At 36.2% G+C, this 16,659-nt stretch overlaps 1 long non-coding RNA gene across 1 annotated transcript in view; it reads left to right on the top strand.

Annotated features, from left to right (window-relative positions):
- LOC150100210 (uncharacterized) overlaps positions 1-14,491 on the top strand; it is a 51,743-nt gene extending 37,252 nt beyond the window's left edge. Inside the window, exon 2 of the long non-coding RNA XR_016549235.1 lies at positions 14,202-14,491. This is a non-coding gene — a long non-coding RNA (uncharacterized LOC150100210). The remainder of the gene's footprint in view (positions 1-14,201) is intronic.
- Positions 14,492-16,659: the final 2,168 nt, after the last annotated feature.

Below are 16,659 nucleotides of genomic sequence, written 5' to 3'. Positions count from 1 at the left end.
GCAGCGGTATGTGTTTAGAACAAATATACACTAGAAAATACATTTTTAGATGAATATACATACTGTGTGGAAAGGCTTATGTGTTCGTTGTACATGTTGATTGCATTTTAACGGTATAGATGCGAACACAGATTGATAAGAAAATAACTATTTATTGATTTAATTCTTTTCTTATCAATCTGTGTTCGCATCATACCGTTAAAATCCAATCAACATGAATATACATACTATCAGCAACAGAAGTAATACTTTATTATTACTATTATGATCATTAAGTAAATTAACATGTAGATAAAATTAGGTGTTAATAAAATATTAAAGATAAGTTTAGTTCTAAAGAGTATTTATAGACGTAAACTAAGACAAAAACTATTGTCATATGCCTAGAGGGAGAGAGAGAGAGAGAGAGAGGGAAGTATATGTAACCAGGGATGAGACTCATTCTCATAAGAATAAATAATATCATTAAAGGTCAAGTACAGGAATGATATTTTATAGATGATATCAGTTAAGGTAATATGATGCGGATGTTAATTGTGGCAATGACTACAACAGATACTTAATAACACAACAACAACAACAATAATAATAATAATAATAATCAGAGATGGTTCTACTAGTGAAGGACTTCCTCACTCGATCGTTCACTGATTTCTCTGTGAAAACGATTTCTGAATTCATTCCATGCTATGATTCAATGGATTCACTAGTAACAGATATTAGTGGACTCATGTACTTGTTACAATTCGTTCCTCAACCGTTAATTCACTTGTACCATTAGCCATCGTACATCACCCGAAAGAGGGTGAGGAGCTAAATAACATAAACACTAAGTTAATGCTTACACCTTTATGTCAGGGATAAGCATTTTGACTCATTCTTATAACTAGCCTCGAAGTTAACTTCATAATTTGGTCCACAGCAATTTCTTTAAGAGTTATCGAATATATGAAAGTAACAATCATTAACATTCATTGATGAAACATTAAAAATAATATGGAGTATTATACAAAACGATTTTTTTTTTCATTGGCTTGTCGTTGATGGCTCGAGTCTAGTTCCTCCATAACTTAGATACCAAGAGCCTGTCCAAATTAAACCAAATTTGAAATGGTTAAAGAGTCAATTAGATTACTTTTTTTATGTGCATACAACGGATAGTTGGAAGCAACGCAAATAGGTGCTTAGTGATTGTTGCGAAATGCACATGAACTGACTTCGGTATAAAATATCAAATTATAACAGTAGTGTTAATTTTTAGGCATTCTTTATAGGTTCATATAACGCTCATTTAAGGCTACATATCTTCTTGTTCGTTCTTATCTGGTTTTGCAGCCTGACTGATATGGATGGATTTCCATTCAATCTGGTATGGGGAGAGAGGGAGAGAGAGAGAGAGAAAGAGAGAGAGGAGGGAGACTTACTGAATTCATTGCCGAACCTTTTCATTCCTCAAAAGGTATTGGCGGCAGCACTGCTATGATACATACCGACTGGTAACCGATTGTCAGCTTGTTTTCACCATCTCCGAATTTGAGTGCATTCGCACGACATGCTCGATAAGAAGTGATGTCCCTGATCCTAAATAATATTATGATTATGAATGTATGTATATCTGATCTTAGATCGGTTTTACTGAGTTTGAGATTTAAAAAAAAAAACAGGTTTTCTTTATGGGGGGGGGGGGGAATCGCTCGCCTTCGCCAAAGATGGGGTACGACCTAGAACGTTGACTAGAATCAAAGTAAAATTTTCTTCTGCTGACCTACTGTCATGTGGAATTTTTCGATGCTACGCAGTCATGCCGATTTGGTTTTAGTGAAGAAATTATTCAAGTATGTTACATAAATGATTTACCTCGGTAGTGGTTTTGTGTGTAGTACTTATATATGAGGGTGGTCTGAAATGTCCTCTGTCTCGACCATAGATAGCAAAACTATCGGTAAGATTTTGTTTTTCTAAGTTGTACATCTGTCATAAGCATCCATGTGAAATTGCAAGTCATTCTATCAAGTAGTTTGTTTTATACAGCTGTCTGTAGCAAAAGCGTTATCTATCCCTTGAAATGGATAAAGTTGAGTATAGTGCGGTTATAAAATTCTTTGTAAAAGAAGGTTTAACGTCAACAGAAATTCATTCGAAGTTCATAAAAGTTTATGGGCACTCTTCTCCTTCGTTTTCGACAATTAAGAAATGGGCTGCCGAGTTTAAATGTGTCCGTACCAGCCTTGAAGATGATTCACATGAAGGACGTCCAAAAAAGTGTAACAACATCAGAAATCATTGATCAAGTGCACGATATGGTATTTAATGACCGGCGAGTCAAAGTGCGTGAAATTGCTGAGACTATAGGCATTTCAAAAGAATGTGTAGGATATATTTTGCATGAAGAATTGCAAACGAAAAAGCTTTGTGCAAGATGGGTGCTGCGCTTGCTCACAGCAGATCAAAAACTCATATGAAAATCTCTGAACAGTGCTTGGAGTGTTTTAACAAGAATAAAACAGATTTTGTGCATCGATTTATTACTATGGATGAGACTTGGATTAACCGTTACACACCAGAATCCAAACAGCAGTCAAAACAGTGAACAGAAGCTGGTTGTTCAATGCCGAAGAAGACAAAGTCGTTTCAACAGGAAAGGTCGTGGCATCGGTGTTTTGGGATGCTAAAGGCATTTTGTTTATTAATTATCTTGAAAAGGGAACAATAACTGGGGAATATTATTCCGATCTTTTAACCAGACTAGACGAAAAAAAATCGTAAGAAAAGACATGGTTTGCAGAAGAAAAATCATCCTTCATCAGGACAATGCACCTGCCCACAAAGGTGTTTTGGCAATGGGAAAATTAAGGGATCTGCACTATGAATTGTTGGAACATCCACCCTATCCCCCAGATTTGGCTCCCTCTGACTTCTTCCCAAAACTAAAACTCCTCCTCGCTGGTCAGCGTTTTTTCTTCGAATCAAAAGCTGATTGCAGCTGTAGAGGGGTATTTTGCTGATCTTACTGAGAACTACAGGGACGGGATAATGGCGCTGGAGCATCGCTGAAATAAATGTATTACTCTTAAGGGAGATTGATTGATTAGTTTCCTTTTATCCATACGGATGGTAGGGGCAGCTATGCTACCATACTAGGGAAGTGATTATGAGCAAGATGGTTTCCCTTTGCCTTCCTTGGCGTATTATATCCTATGGTTGTATCCTGTATGTTCACGGGTCCGGTTTTCCTGTTTGTGGGATGAAAAACCCCAGGATAAACTGGGGAAAAAATCCTACTGTTCACGCCCAAGGCCGGCTAAGTTGGCTGGGGCTGAGGAAGATCCTTCAGCTCCTCACCTCTCCGACGGGAATCGAACCTAGGACACTCCTTCCACATGCATATTGTTGCGAAGCGCACAACCACTAGGCTAACCGTGCGGACTTAAGGGAGGTTATTTTGAAAAATAAAAATAATTTTGAAATTATAAATTCGTTTTTTCAGTGTTGGGCCGAGAACTTTTCAGACCACCCTCGTAGTGCTTCCTTCACCTTAGCCCTTTTGTTTTGATAATGATGATCAGTCTGTTTTCCACCCACTACATGGTGAAGACCCCATTGCGGGAAGGTTGGGTCTGCTTCTCCCATGGTGATCCAGTCCATCTTGGGAGAGTGTATTCATACTTGATTGAACGAATATGTGAAGGTGGAGGACAATTACAAACATCTATGCCTATGTGCAGTGCCGTAATGAGGGCGTGGCGAAAGAGGTTCCCGCCACTGGCGCAACTAGGTTTGGGGCGCAAAACGTAAAAAATAAAAATAAATATTTTTATAAATAGATATAAAAGTCCGCTATTTTGTATTGTATTTTTAAATTTCCTTTGGAGAAAGATTAGACTCATCCTATGCAAATGCAAACAAAATATTCTGGCAGACCATCCGTCGCCTTCGAGGGAGGAAATCGTGCACAGTAAGGGTAATTAAGGCCTCTGATGGTGCATTTTTAACAACCGAGAAGGATATCCTCCACAGATGGAGGGAATACTTTGAGAGCCTTCTTAATCCAGGTGGCCCAGCAGTTGTGGACATCCAAGAGGTGCAGATCGGGGCAATGACTAGTCTCACAGTAGAAGAGGTCCATTTAGCAATAAAATCGCTAAAATCGGGCAAGGCTGCTGGCGATGATGAAATTCGGCCCGAAATGCTAAAAGCCTTAAATCGAGACGGTGTTCTCTGGCTGACTCAAGTGTGTCAGGCTGCTTGGATATCTGGGCGAGCACCAAAGCAATGGCAGACAGGCATAATAATACCAGTCTTTAAGAAGGGAGACCAGAAGGATTGCAGTAACTATCATGGCATCTCTCTGCTCAGCCTGCCTGGGAAAGTGTATGCTAAGTGCTTGGAAAGACGGTGCAGGAGCATAGTTGAGTCAAAGTTCCAGGAAGAACAATGTGGCTTTCGTCCTGGTAGAAGCACAACTGACCAAATCTTCACTTTAAGGCAAGTCTTTGAGAAATCTTGGGAATATACCAAGAATGTGTAATCACATGTTTTGTGGACTTGGAGAAGGCATATGACCGGGTTCCTCGGGATAAGCTTTGGAAAGTAGTACAGGAGTATGGAGTGGATGGTCAACTATTAGTTACCATCAAGTCCCTGTATGAATGCCCAGAGTTTTGTGTCAGGGTAAACAGCACAAAGTCTGAACCTTTCACAGTTTCCGTTGGCCTCCGCCAAGGGTGTGTTCTGTCACCCCTCCTTTTCATAATATTTATGGACTGGATTGAAGGCACAGCCGAGGCAGTGAGTGTGTCAGAATTGGAAAATGTAGCATTGGACGTCTGCTTTTTGCAGATGACCTAGTTCTGCTTAGCTCTTCCACAGATGACCTCCAGCGAACCCTAGATAGGTTTGTAACTGTTTGTGCAGATGCCGGAATGAAGATTAGTGTGGCCAAAACTGAAACATTTGTGGTCTCAAGACAACCATCCCAGTGCACTCTAAATGTAAGTGGAGTCCCAATGAGACAGGTGGAGAAGTTTAAATACCTTGGGTCCATATTCACGGATGATGGAAAATGGGACCTAGAGCTAGATACTCGAATTGGCTTAGCAAGCTCAATATTGCGGGAGCTTGGCCGTTCGGTAGTATTGAAGCGGGAGTTAAGCCAGAAGGCAAAGTTGGCTGTCTTCAATACAGTCTATGTCCCCATCCTCACCTATGGTCATGAGAGTTGGGTAATGACCGAAAGAATGCGGACACGAATCCGAGCAGCTGAAATGAGGTTCCTTCGAGGGGTTGCGGGGCTGACAAAACTCAACAGAGTCAGAAGCTCTGCAATTCGGGAAACCCTCAATACTCAACCGCTGCTTCTCCGTGTTGAGAGATCACAGTTACGCTGGTACGGGCACCTGGTCAGAATGCCACAAGAGAGGCTCCCTCAGCAGGCCCTCTTTGCCAAGCCAGAGGGTGGGAGGCCACGTGGAAGGCCAAGGACTCGCTGGATAGATTATATCCAAAACCTTGGGTGGACACGTTTGGGAATCTCACGATCCTCTGCCACCAAGTGCAGGTGTTCTGGAAGTTCGTGACCATTGGAAGTTCCTCTTGCAGCTTTTGCCCCCACAACCCAATTAGGAAGAGTGGGCCTTGAAGATGTATGTATGTATGTATTTTTAAATTTCGGTAATACGCCGCTTTAGACACAGAAATTCTGCAACACACCCCAACTCATTTTGATGGGGTTAATAGTAAGCATTTAACATATTGCATTTAGTAAAATTTAACTTGTTACATTTAAATTTTTCAAAATTTCTGTGATTTTTGGGTTAAAGAGACTTGCCACAGGTGCTTCATACCCTCGTTACTGTACTGCCTAGGCGGGATTCGAACGCTAACCACTTGGCCCACTAGACAGGCAAGGTAAATATTTTTATACAAAAAAAAAATGCGATCATCAGTTGCTTGCATTAAAAATTTGGAACGTTTTCTTTATTTGTGGCATTTAATTGTGTTTGTATTTGTTTGAGCCGACACTTCTCATAATGTTCGTAAGCATGAGGGGGGGGTGGCTCTTTCGAAGGTAACGTTAAAAAGTAGGCGAAAGGGGGGGGATAGTTAATTGATCTGTTAATTAATGTTCAGCGGAGAAATTGCAGACCTGAAGTACAACGTACAGCTCATAACCAGGAAGTCTGTAACGGTGCAGCGTCGTAAATCTAAATACTAGTTACTGAAGATAAGTTATATATACTGCTCAAAACAATTGGGGGATATTCTTGTTAAAATTATTTCACGCTAAAATGTATAATTTGTTAATTTTGTAATAAATATCGATTATTTAAACAATATCTAATCTATTACACCCAATCCATAAGTGAGAAATATTTATTCATGTATGTCTGCAAAAATTTATAATTATCCGACAGAAACTAAAATATCCCCTAATTGTTTTGAGCAGTATTAGATTAGTTAATTCAGTTCACTTCACTTCACGATTATTATAACAGTGTACGTTTGTCCATTTATCAGTAATAACTTATTCGAGGGTGGGAGGAAGACATCAATTTGTTGGGGAGTAAAATATTCAGTTTGAGAAAAGTGAGTAATTCCCTTCCGGGCTGCGTAGTTACTCCCTTAGAAACAAACAAAAAAAAAAAAAAAATTGTGCCGTTTATTCGTAACCTTAGTACACAGTAGGAATGTTTAATTCGTAGAGTTTATACTACTGCCGTCTTAGAAGGTTTAAATAATAATAATACTGAAACTCAGAGGTATATGTTTGTACTGAGTTTCAGTATATAACAGTTTCTGAGCTGTTTTTATTTTATTTTTCACGGGAATACCAAGTTTCGGATAATTTTGACGGGTAATCCTTAAATCTATAAATCAAATCCTGCATTCCTTTTAACCCATCCAATAACAGGTGTGGTCATCATTGTTATTAACTTTCAGATAGTTAATAACAATGATGACCACACCTGTTCTTTTAGTAGATACTGTGTTGTGGGCATGCACGATTTATCTTGTTGGAGGTGGAAAATGGGTGATGGCAGCCAAAAGCAAACAACGCGATTTGTAATTGCGTATTTTTTTTATTTTTTGGGTGTTTCTGTATATTCTTTTTAAATCATTCATTTTCTAATCGTTTACGTATATTATTGTCAATAATGAAAAGTGTGTTGTATTCAAAAATCGTATCCCAGTGTCCAGCTTTTAATATCTTGAATTAAAAGTGATGACCCTCCCCTGCTGGAGGGATTACGTATTTTAACCATCGCTGATTCACACTACAGTATGTATGTGTGTTTAAGTGAATGCAGACTAAAACAGGTCTTCTGTTTGATGACACCTAAACCCACGACATAGTGAACCCCTCATAGACCGCAAACATGTTTTCCATTCGTTCAGCCTGTGGGCGCGTTTCAATCTGGTTGCTCCATCCTTTGATTTGCAAAGTGACTGTTTCTTAGACATGAAATGTGAAGCTATCAATCTGGTTTCACATTACATAGCGAAATCTAAATTTTCAAGTAATACAGTTATTATTTGAAAAGAATACAGAAAAGTTATTACAGTAAAAGAATGGTAATCAGAGAAATATGCTTTAATATTAAAGATATTACCACAGTATCTCCTTAAAAAAAAAAAAAGTATATGTAAGATAATCTAATATAAAATATAGTATGAAAGAATATAATGCCGGCAGAGAAAAAAAAAATTTGAAATACGTATGTGTGCTTAATAAGGCTCCTTCGGAAGTTCATATTTTAAGAGTTCACTTTCATTCAAGAAAAAGAAATTGTTTCAAATCACGCAGCTAAGACATGAATTTCAAATGCATTTCCTTGTATTTCATGCATTCAGCCAAGTTTCATATTTTGAAACGTGGCCTTTCAATACGAAAAATCGAATTCAAATTTAAGTTGAGATGTATATTTTTGTTTTTATTATTATTGTTGTTGTTGTTGTGTCTATGCGAACACAGTAAACAGTCACTTGTCAAAATTAGAATCATTGCACAAAAGAATCATTTCCGCGGTGCCTTGGAGAGCCAATACACGCGAAACGCTGACAAACTCTGTAATGGTTTCACATAAAATTTTAAGCTTATCAAACCTGAGACATTATGTAATCATATTAACAAACTACTTCAAAAGTGATTACTGTAAAAATAGAGACATTCTGTATAACGAGGTCTATCACGATTCTCACCACCACCAAGTACTTCAACAATAGATACGGAAGAACCATGAAAGAGCATCTGATACTACCTACTCTAATCAATAATCTTCCACACAACTTAAAACACCTAACCAGTTATCGAACACTAAAACAAAAACTATGGAAGTTGTACCAGCAGAATTAACACAACGTAATTATTTAACATCAAAGTAACAATAAATGAAGATATTTTAAAGGAATCAGCCATAATAATATATTCCATTTATAAATGTATATAAATGTAGAATATGTAAGAGATAGAAGTGACTATTCATAGTTTCAAAATTTCTCATTAAAATTCATAAAAACCCAAACACCTAATCAAAGAGATATTAGTGTAAGACCGAAACTGATCACGTTGTCTAAAGTTATGCATTATTCATAATGCTTTTTGAAATTATTAATTTAATATGTTTACATTTTATGTATTTATAAGCAAACAAAGTTTGTGCTTGAAGTATCTTCACCACTAGGCTACTTTTATATAGAGGCTAATGACTTCACGCTTAATTGCCCTAGTATCCCATAATGCAAAGCACACATCCTGTTGGGTATGTGTAACTTTTTCCGTAATTTTAACCGGTTTCGACCTTTATTGAGGTTTCGTCAATGGGAGACAAACCCAGAAGGAATACCAAGGTTGAAGTAATGGAGGTCATATATCGCTTAAGTATTCTGCAATTGAGCAGGTTCTTCTCTTAGTAGCAAAAACTCTCCTTCCACTTTCTTCTGTTCTGAGCTTTCTCTTTCAAGGTGTACCTGTCTCCATTCAGCATGTCATTTAGCATTGTTTTCCTTACTCTTCCGTCTATTTTTCCTTCGATGGCATCTCTGATGATTCCATTTCCTCTCAGAAAATGTCCCATCCAGTTTCCCTTTCTTCTTTTTATCCTCTTTAACAGACTTTTTTCTTCTTCTACTCTTTTTAAGACCTCTTCATTAGTTATTTTATCTGTCCATTTGATTTTTTCCATCCTTCTCCAAATCCACATCTCAAAGCTTTCCAAAATCTTAATTTCTTCTTTCTTCAATGTCCAAGTTTCAACTGCATTGAGGACAACACTCCACACAACATTTTATTAGTCTTTTCTTTAGGTTTCTGTCCATTTTACTTCTGAATAAATTCCATTTTCTATTAAAGGCATCTCTTCCCATCGCTATTCTTGCTTTTATGTCAAAGTCATATATACGCAATTAATATGAAGTCATTAGCCGTACCTCTATATATACTGTACAAGTAGCTTGATCGTGAATGAATATACATCACTCAGAAACTTTGTTTTCTTATTCTTGTTTAATTCAAGTATATCATTTCTTGGCAAATTTATTTTAATTTATAAACAACTGAAAAAAACTTTCTACCACTAGCTCTAATCCAGAGTATTTTAAAAATATGGTTTTACACGATTTCACTATTCGTATATGAGAAATATATGATTTCTGCCGAAGAGATTTCGATTGTTGCATTCATTGGATGCTTTTTATGGTTTGGCGACGTGGTCTTGTCGGGATCCTTCGGTGGGTGCCCTCCATGAGAGATGAGCGGTTCTATTCAGTGGTTATGTTCAGTTCACTGAATATAACCATCGCTGAGTGTATTTGAGTGATCGAGAGTTCTTAGTTAAAATGATCCTTCAGGTCAATCATAGAGGTTATAGTGATCTGACGATCACCTAGATTTTGGGGAAGACCCTTTATACGTCGGCATCGCTTTGCTGGATGCCTTTCCTGGAAGATGAGCAGTTCTGTTCTGTGATAGGGTGAGCCTGTCACTGAGTAGAACCACCACCGAGTAATGAATTAAATGATCCTTTGGGTCACTCTTTGAGATTGGGTGATCGCTTTAGTGTTTGGAGAAGCTTCACACTTAAAAATCTTTCCACCAACGTGGGTAACGCTGGAGTGGTCTCCATTACTGCATTCCATTAGACCAGTGGTTCTCAAACAGGGTACCGCGAAATTTTGAATCGTTTATTTGAAAAAAGCAAAATATTCAATTGCCACAAATAACTAAATCAAAAACAAAAAAATTATATATTTATTTTAATGGATGAAACGTATATAAAAATTATCATTTTTTTTATCACTCTTATATTATATCCTGTGATTTCATTAGATCACCTCGTGTCGTAGTAACTAGATATGTGACGGCACATAAATACTGGGGAAAATGAACTAATGAATGGTTAGTTGTCCTGCTGTCTGTTTTAGTATTTCTCTGTTCAGTGTGACAAGTATTATACATGATCATTTCCCCCTAAACAAAAATCATGAGTCTTTTGTCATCGGTGAGAATAAACGAAGTACGATATTAAAGTCGTTAAATTCAGTGAGTAGAGGTTTTTCTTATTGTTATATACTCTAACTATAACGAGAGACATCGTAAACAAATATTTTTACTTTTTCCATCCGGAAAAAAAATTATTTACTTGAAATAAATTTTAAAATAAAATATTAAAGTTACATATGCCCTTCAAAATCATGAATAATTTTTTCCTTAAAAAAAGAAGTGAAGATTCTGACGATCAAGAAATGTCTACTTGTAGCAAAGCTAACGAACCAATTCGCACTAATAAATTATCAAAAACTGATACTTGCATTAATGAAGATTTGACTATTTTTAACGTTCAGCAACAAAAAAGCACTAATGAAACAACAAAAACAGAATAAGTTCGTGTAAAAAGAGAACAATGAAAAAAATGTAAAAACTCGTTTATATCAAGAGAGCTATCTAAAAATGGGATTTACGTGGTGTGGTGATAAATTAATTCCCAGACCTAAGTGTATTTTGTGTGGTTTGGTTCTATCAAATGAGGCTATTGTTCCTAGCAAATTATTGCGACATTTCTCCACAAAACATGACAACTTGTCGAATAAAAATCCTGAATATTTCAAAGAATTAATAAGATTACACGAAAAACAAAGTAAAAGTTTTGTAAGAAAGTTTACAATTTCCGACCGAGTTCAAGAAGCGAGTTATTTAGTCGCTGAAATAATTGCGAAGGAAATGAAACCTCATACTATCGGCGAAACCTTGATTCGTCCGGCCTGTTCAACAATTGTGAGAACAATTTTTGGTACTGAGGCAGAAGAAGAAATAAAAAAGATTCCATTATCAAATGATACTATGAGTAGACATATTAATGATCTGTCAGTCGATATTGAAAAGTCAGTTATAACCAAAATAATCGAATCAAAATTTTTCAGTTTGCAGTTAGATGAGTCAACTGATGTCGGTGGTAAAGCACACTTACTTGTTTTTACTCGATTCATTGAAGATGATAAAATTATCGAAGAATTTCTATTCTGCAAGGAATTCGAAAAAACTACGACGGTAAAAGATGTTTTTGATATAATGAACACATATTTTAATACAAATCTATCTTGGAAAATTTGTGTTGGTATATGTACAGACGGTGCACCTTCTATGGTTGGAATTACAAAAGGGTTTGTTTCCTTTGCTAGAAAAGAAAATGAGAATATTATAACGACTTATTGCTTCATTCATCGTGAATCATTGGTGGCAAAGACAATAGGCTTGGAATTAAAAAGTGTATTAGAAGAAATCATTCAGATGGTTAATTATATCAAGGCCAGACCATTAAAATCTAGAATATTTGTAGGACTATGTGAAGAGATGCAATCTCATGACAAGAATCTTCTTCTTCATACCGAAGTAAGATGGCTTCCAAAAGGTCACGTATTGGATCGTGTTTTATTTTATTTTTGAACTTAAAGAAGAAATATTAATATTTTTCCATAATGAAGACAAACCAGAATTCTATAAATTATTACAAGATGATTTTTGGTGTTCCAAACTAGCCTATTTAACAGACATATTCGATCATCTGAACAAGCTGAACTCCAACATGCAAGGAAGAAATGAGAATATTTTGACATCTACAGATAAAATTAAAGCTTTTAAAGATAAAATAAAAATGTGGAAGATAAAATTAAGCACCAACAATGTAGAAATGTTCCTTAAAGTTGCCTCCAGAAAATGTAAGAACACTGATCTGCAAAAGCTTATTTACAGTCATTTAACATCGTTAGAAAAAAAAATAACCATTATATTCCAGACATTTCAGTCAATTTATACGATTGGATTCGAAATCCATTTGTAGAGTCAGCAATGAGTGAGTTAAGTCTTATAGAAGCCGAAGAATTAATTGATATAAGTAACGATCGTACGTTGAGATTGAAGCATTCAGAAATGTGTCTGAATTCATTTTGGATTCAAAGCATTTAACATCTTATTGCAATTTTCTACATCTTATTTGTGTGAACTGGGTGTTTCTTCACTCGTAAATATTAATACAAAGAAGAGAGAAAGACTAAAGACTAAAGGCCCTTGAAAATGAGATGAGAATATGTCTCTCAAAAACAAGGCCTAATATCGAAGAAATATGCAAACACCACCAGGCACATATTTCACATTAAGTTCATATTTTATTATCTGAACCTTTATAATAGCTTTTGTTTTGTTTTGTTTTTGGGTTGTTTGAAAATAAACCAATTTAGTTTAAATAAAATCTGTTTTCTTTTAAACACGTTTTCCTTCATATCTTTAGTATCTGTAATAGCAATTTATTTATGGCTTATATATGCGAGTCTTTCAGAATCAATTAATCGGCACTTTACTCTCTACAAAAAGCAAATAATACTAGGGGTGCCGTGAAATTTATTTATTGATTTTAGTGTGCCTCCAGACAAAAAGGTTTGAGAATCACTGCATTAGACGCCTGCCTATGGTAAGGCCTCTACTGACGTGACCTTTGTCGGGTCCTTTGAATACCTTCCCCTGGGAGATGAGCTGTTCTTGCTGATGGTTTGTGGAGTTTGATGCTTGGCTTGGTGTTTTTTTGCCAACTACTACTACTACTACTACTGGATGGAGCTGAGGCTTCGGATTACTGATTGAGGTTAGATTGACCTGAAGGATCGCCTAGTTTTTGGAGACGCCTCTTTACTTATACTTTGGGCTTGCTTGCTTCTTGGGGGAGCAGAGCGGTTTTGTTGTGTGGCACGTTTTTGCCTGTCACTGAGTGGAACCACTGATGAGCGTTTGATGAATTTAGTAGCGATCCTTTGGAGTCACTCAGTGAGAGTTAGAGTAATTTTGTAGCTCACTCAGTTTTTGGAGTGGTAAGCCCTGCACTTTACCTTGAATTTAATAATGTTCGTCTTTGGGCTTGTTGTTTCCACCGCTGAGTTTCTTGTCCTGGAGTAATTCAGTCAAGAGTTTAGTAGTGATCTTTTAGGACCACTCAGATTTAGAGTGATCTACAAGATCAGTGAGAATTTTTTTTCGATTGTATCTCTTCTCGGTTTGGCTCCCCTGATTACCTTTGTATGTCTTCTTGGTTTGGCTCCCCCTGACGAAACCTTAGTAAAGGTCGAAACCGGTCTGGGCAGTATCCCTTCCCATACCTTTTGGGTGTGTATAATGCATAGCATGATATTATATTCAGCCAAAAGGATGTGTGCTTTGCATTATGGGATTATCATTAATTTTTCAAGTCGACTGCAGCGAAATGTTTGTTGTATAACTTGCTCTTGTGTGAAAATGATAAAGTTTATTAAAACATTCGAAGTAGAATGAAGATCTTTTGAAATTTTTATTTTTATAACATCAGTTTTATTAAAAGAAGGTAGATTTTGATATGTAATCACTAAATGTTCTTGTGCACAAAAAATTAATCTTTGGGTTGTGTATATATTTCAGTAAATTCGATATGACCAACTTTAAGTAACAGAATAATTCCGAAACATATCACGTTAGTTTTCCTCCCTGTTTCATCCAATTTTTACTGTCCAACTCTTCTGAAAATTGCTTCAGATGAAAATTTTAGTTAACAATAGCTGATTTTGTCCTTTATCAGAAACGTACCTCTTCTCTAATTCATACTGAAGGAAGAAAAAATTGTCCTTGACCATTTATTTGTTACTTATTTTACTTTTACTTCCTTTAATATTTAAATTCTTTTAATTAGACATATTTCAGGTTCCAGTTTACTTGTCATCACATGTCCCTAGGCTGAATCTAAAGTGTATGTTTTGTCTTGAGATTTCAACTGTAACACCGTACGCTGACTCTATTAATGCAGTGCGTTAGCTGGAAGGACCAACAACTAGGAGAGATGACATGAAGAAAAGAATGCCACAAAATTTGGAGAGTATGTGCCAGAATATTGTGCAAATGTCATGGTAATGAATTTGTTTCCTATTATATCTGTATGGTTTATATCTCATTCCAAGAAATAAAATAAAATCTAGACTATAACTTCAATTTTCTTTTCTTTAATGTTTTCTTTGGGTTTAAGATTTCCAAAGTTCTAGCTCAAAATTAAGAATATTAGTAATATTCTTTAGAATATAATCATCAGAAAATTTTCACCTTGATTACACATTCCACCAACTGCATGGAACCGCTATCATCGTCATCTACATATAACGCCGCCATCTATTGCCCACCACTACCACTAGTATCTTTTTGTCTGTAAGCTGCGTGTGTTCTCAAGGCCAATTTGTCTGTACGCGGAATGAAAAACCTGAGCTTTTGGGAGAAAAGACCCTGCTACATCCGCATGAACTCGGCTAACTTACCTTTAATTGAAAAAGCCATATAAAAATTCCTTTCGTTAAGACAAGAATCGAACTTAGACCTTATTTCCAATCAAAAGGCGCAAGTATCGTTGTTCTTCCAATTGCGCTACGAAAGCGCTTTATTTACATCCAGTCTTGTGCAAAAGGAGTCGAATTATTTTCAATAAATTGTAAAAATGTCACAATCGCATTTTCCGGAACTTTTTTTATTTCATTCAAAATTTCGGGACTCTAGCTGTAAGTGATCTGCTCCCCTTAGCGTTAAATCATCGAAGTTAGTGTGAAGGTTAATCCTCCTCCTCCCCAGATTCTTCCTATCCCCCTTCCTCACAAAACACACCAACCACTTGAAACATATGCATTTGGCAGGATCTCACCATGATATGAATATTTGGAGGGGCAGCTCGCGCATAGCCACTGCAGAACTGCAGCACCCCAATTTTTTCTCGATATATAAATATATTTATTAATTTATTTATATTTGCTTATAATATTTAATTTTATCATCAACAATCCTATACAATGCTCTTATTTTGTACAAAAAATAATAAAAATCCATCTTGTAGCACTTAGGAGGGCGAAGGACTCTAGCAGCACTGTGTTTACCACAGTGTCATATTGCTACGCGCGCAAGCATGTGCACGTCATCGTGAGATGCGAGCTATTAGCGTAATGAGGCACTGTCCGTCGCGCAGTTCCACTGTTGTTTATATGCAGTTTGCGCCAGTAGTAAAGTGTTCGTAGTGCTTATCGTGTTAACTCCGTCTCTTTAAATATTTGGACATTACAATTAAAGGATTTAATTATAATGTCCAAAAATTGTTAATCGATTCCTTTAATTACAGTTAAGGGAATGGATTTTATTTTTAAGTAATTTTGAATTATACTAAACTATCATTTTATCGATAATAAACAATATTTGTTCATGCTTAATTTTTTTTAAAATTTTTACCATAATTTTGATATTTTATCCAAACACGTATACATTGTACTTACAGTGTGTATGTATATTTCGAAAGTTGCAGCACCTCCACGATTTCAAGCCACGAGCCGCCACTGAATCTTTGTAAAACATTTCAAAATATGAAAAGTCCGTTAAAAAAAATATTAAAAAAAAAATAAAATAGTTGGTAGGTGTTTTTCATCTCCGTAAGTAACATGGCCGCCGTGTTTACTAGACACTTCAATTAGCTTGGAGAAGGGGGGAAGAAGGGACTCAGGAGTAATATCATTTATGATTCGGTTGGATGGTAATGGAAAAAATAGTTTTGATAGAGATCCCAAATACACTAGCACTATGGATGAGTGAAAAGCCGAAGAGAGAGAGAGAGAGAAAACAAAAATTAATACCTGAAAGTTGTAACTTTTTAAGAGAAATATACGAATGGGATTTTAAAAAAAATAGACGGCATGAATAAAGAGGATGAAAAGTTTGTTTTCTGAGTTTACAGTCGAACTGCCAATGGATGATGATACATGTGCCTAAAAGTATACCTTTAGAGGAGAGCTGATGTGTGTGTGTGTGTGTGTGTGTGTGTGTGTGTGAGGGGGGGGGGTAATAGCTAGTTTCAGGAGAACAAAATGGAAATATCTATAGAAATCAATAGCAACAAAACGTTTATATAATATGGAGAGAAAAATCAGCGTGAGATACTGATTAGGTAATCCTATTATCTTCTTCATATTCAATAGAAATTTTATATTAACGTAGTCCTAAATCTGTCCTCCAATCAACAAGCATTATATCATCAAAGAGTAAACTATTCGGGTGTGAATCGATGTAGGCAGGGTCGAATGTAGTCTGGCTTGCAGTGATATTAAACACTACTAGGTGATAGATGAGTT

This window comes from Typopeltis vanoorti, chromosome 13 (genome assembly GCF_054136105.1).
Source record: "Typopeltis vanoorti isolate ZY-2024b chromosome 13, IOZ_Tvanoo_1.0, whole genome shotgun sequence".
Classification (NCBI taxonomy): Eukaryota; Metazoa; Arthropoda; class Arachnida; order Uropygi; family Thelyphonidae; genus Typopeltis; species Typopeltis vanoorti.
Note: the sequence above shows the minus strand (reverse complement) of the source record. Positions and strands in the feature narration are given on the sequence as shown.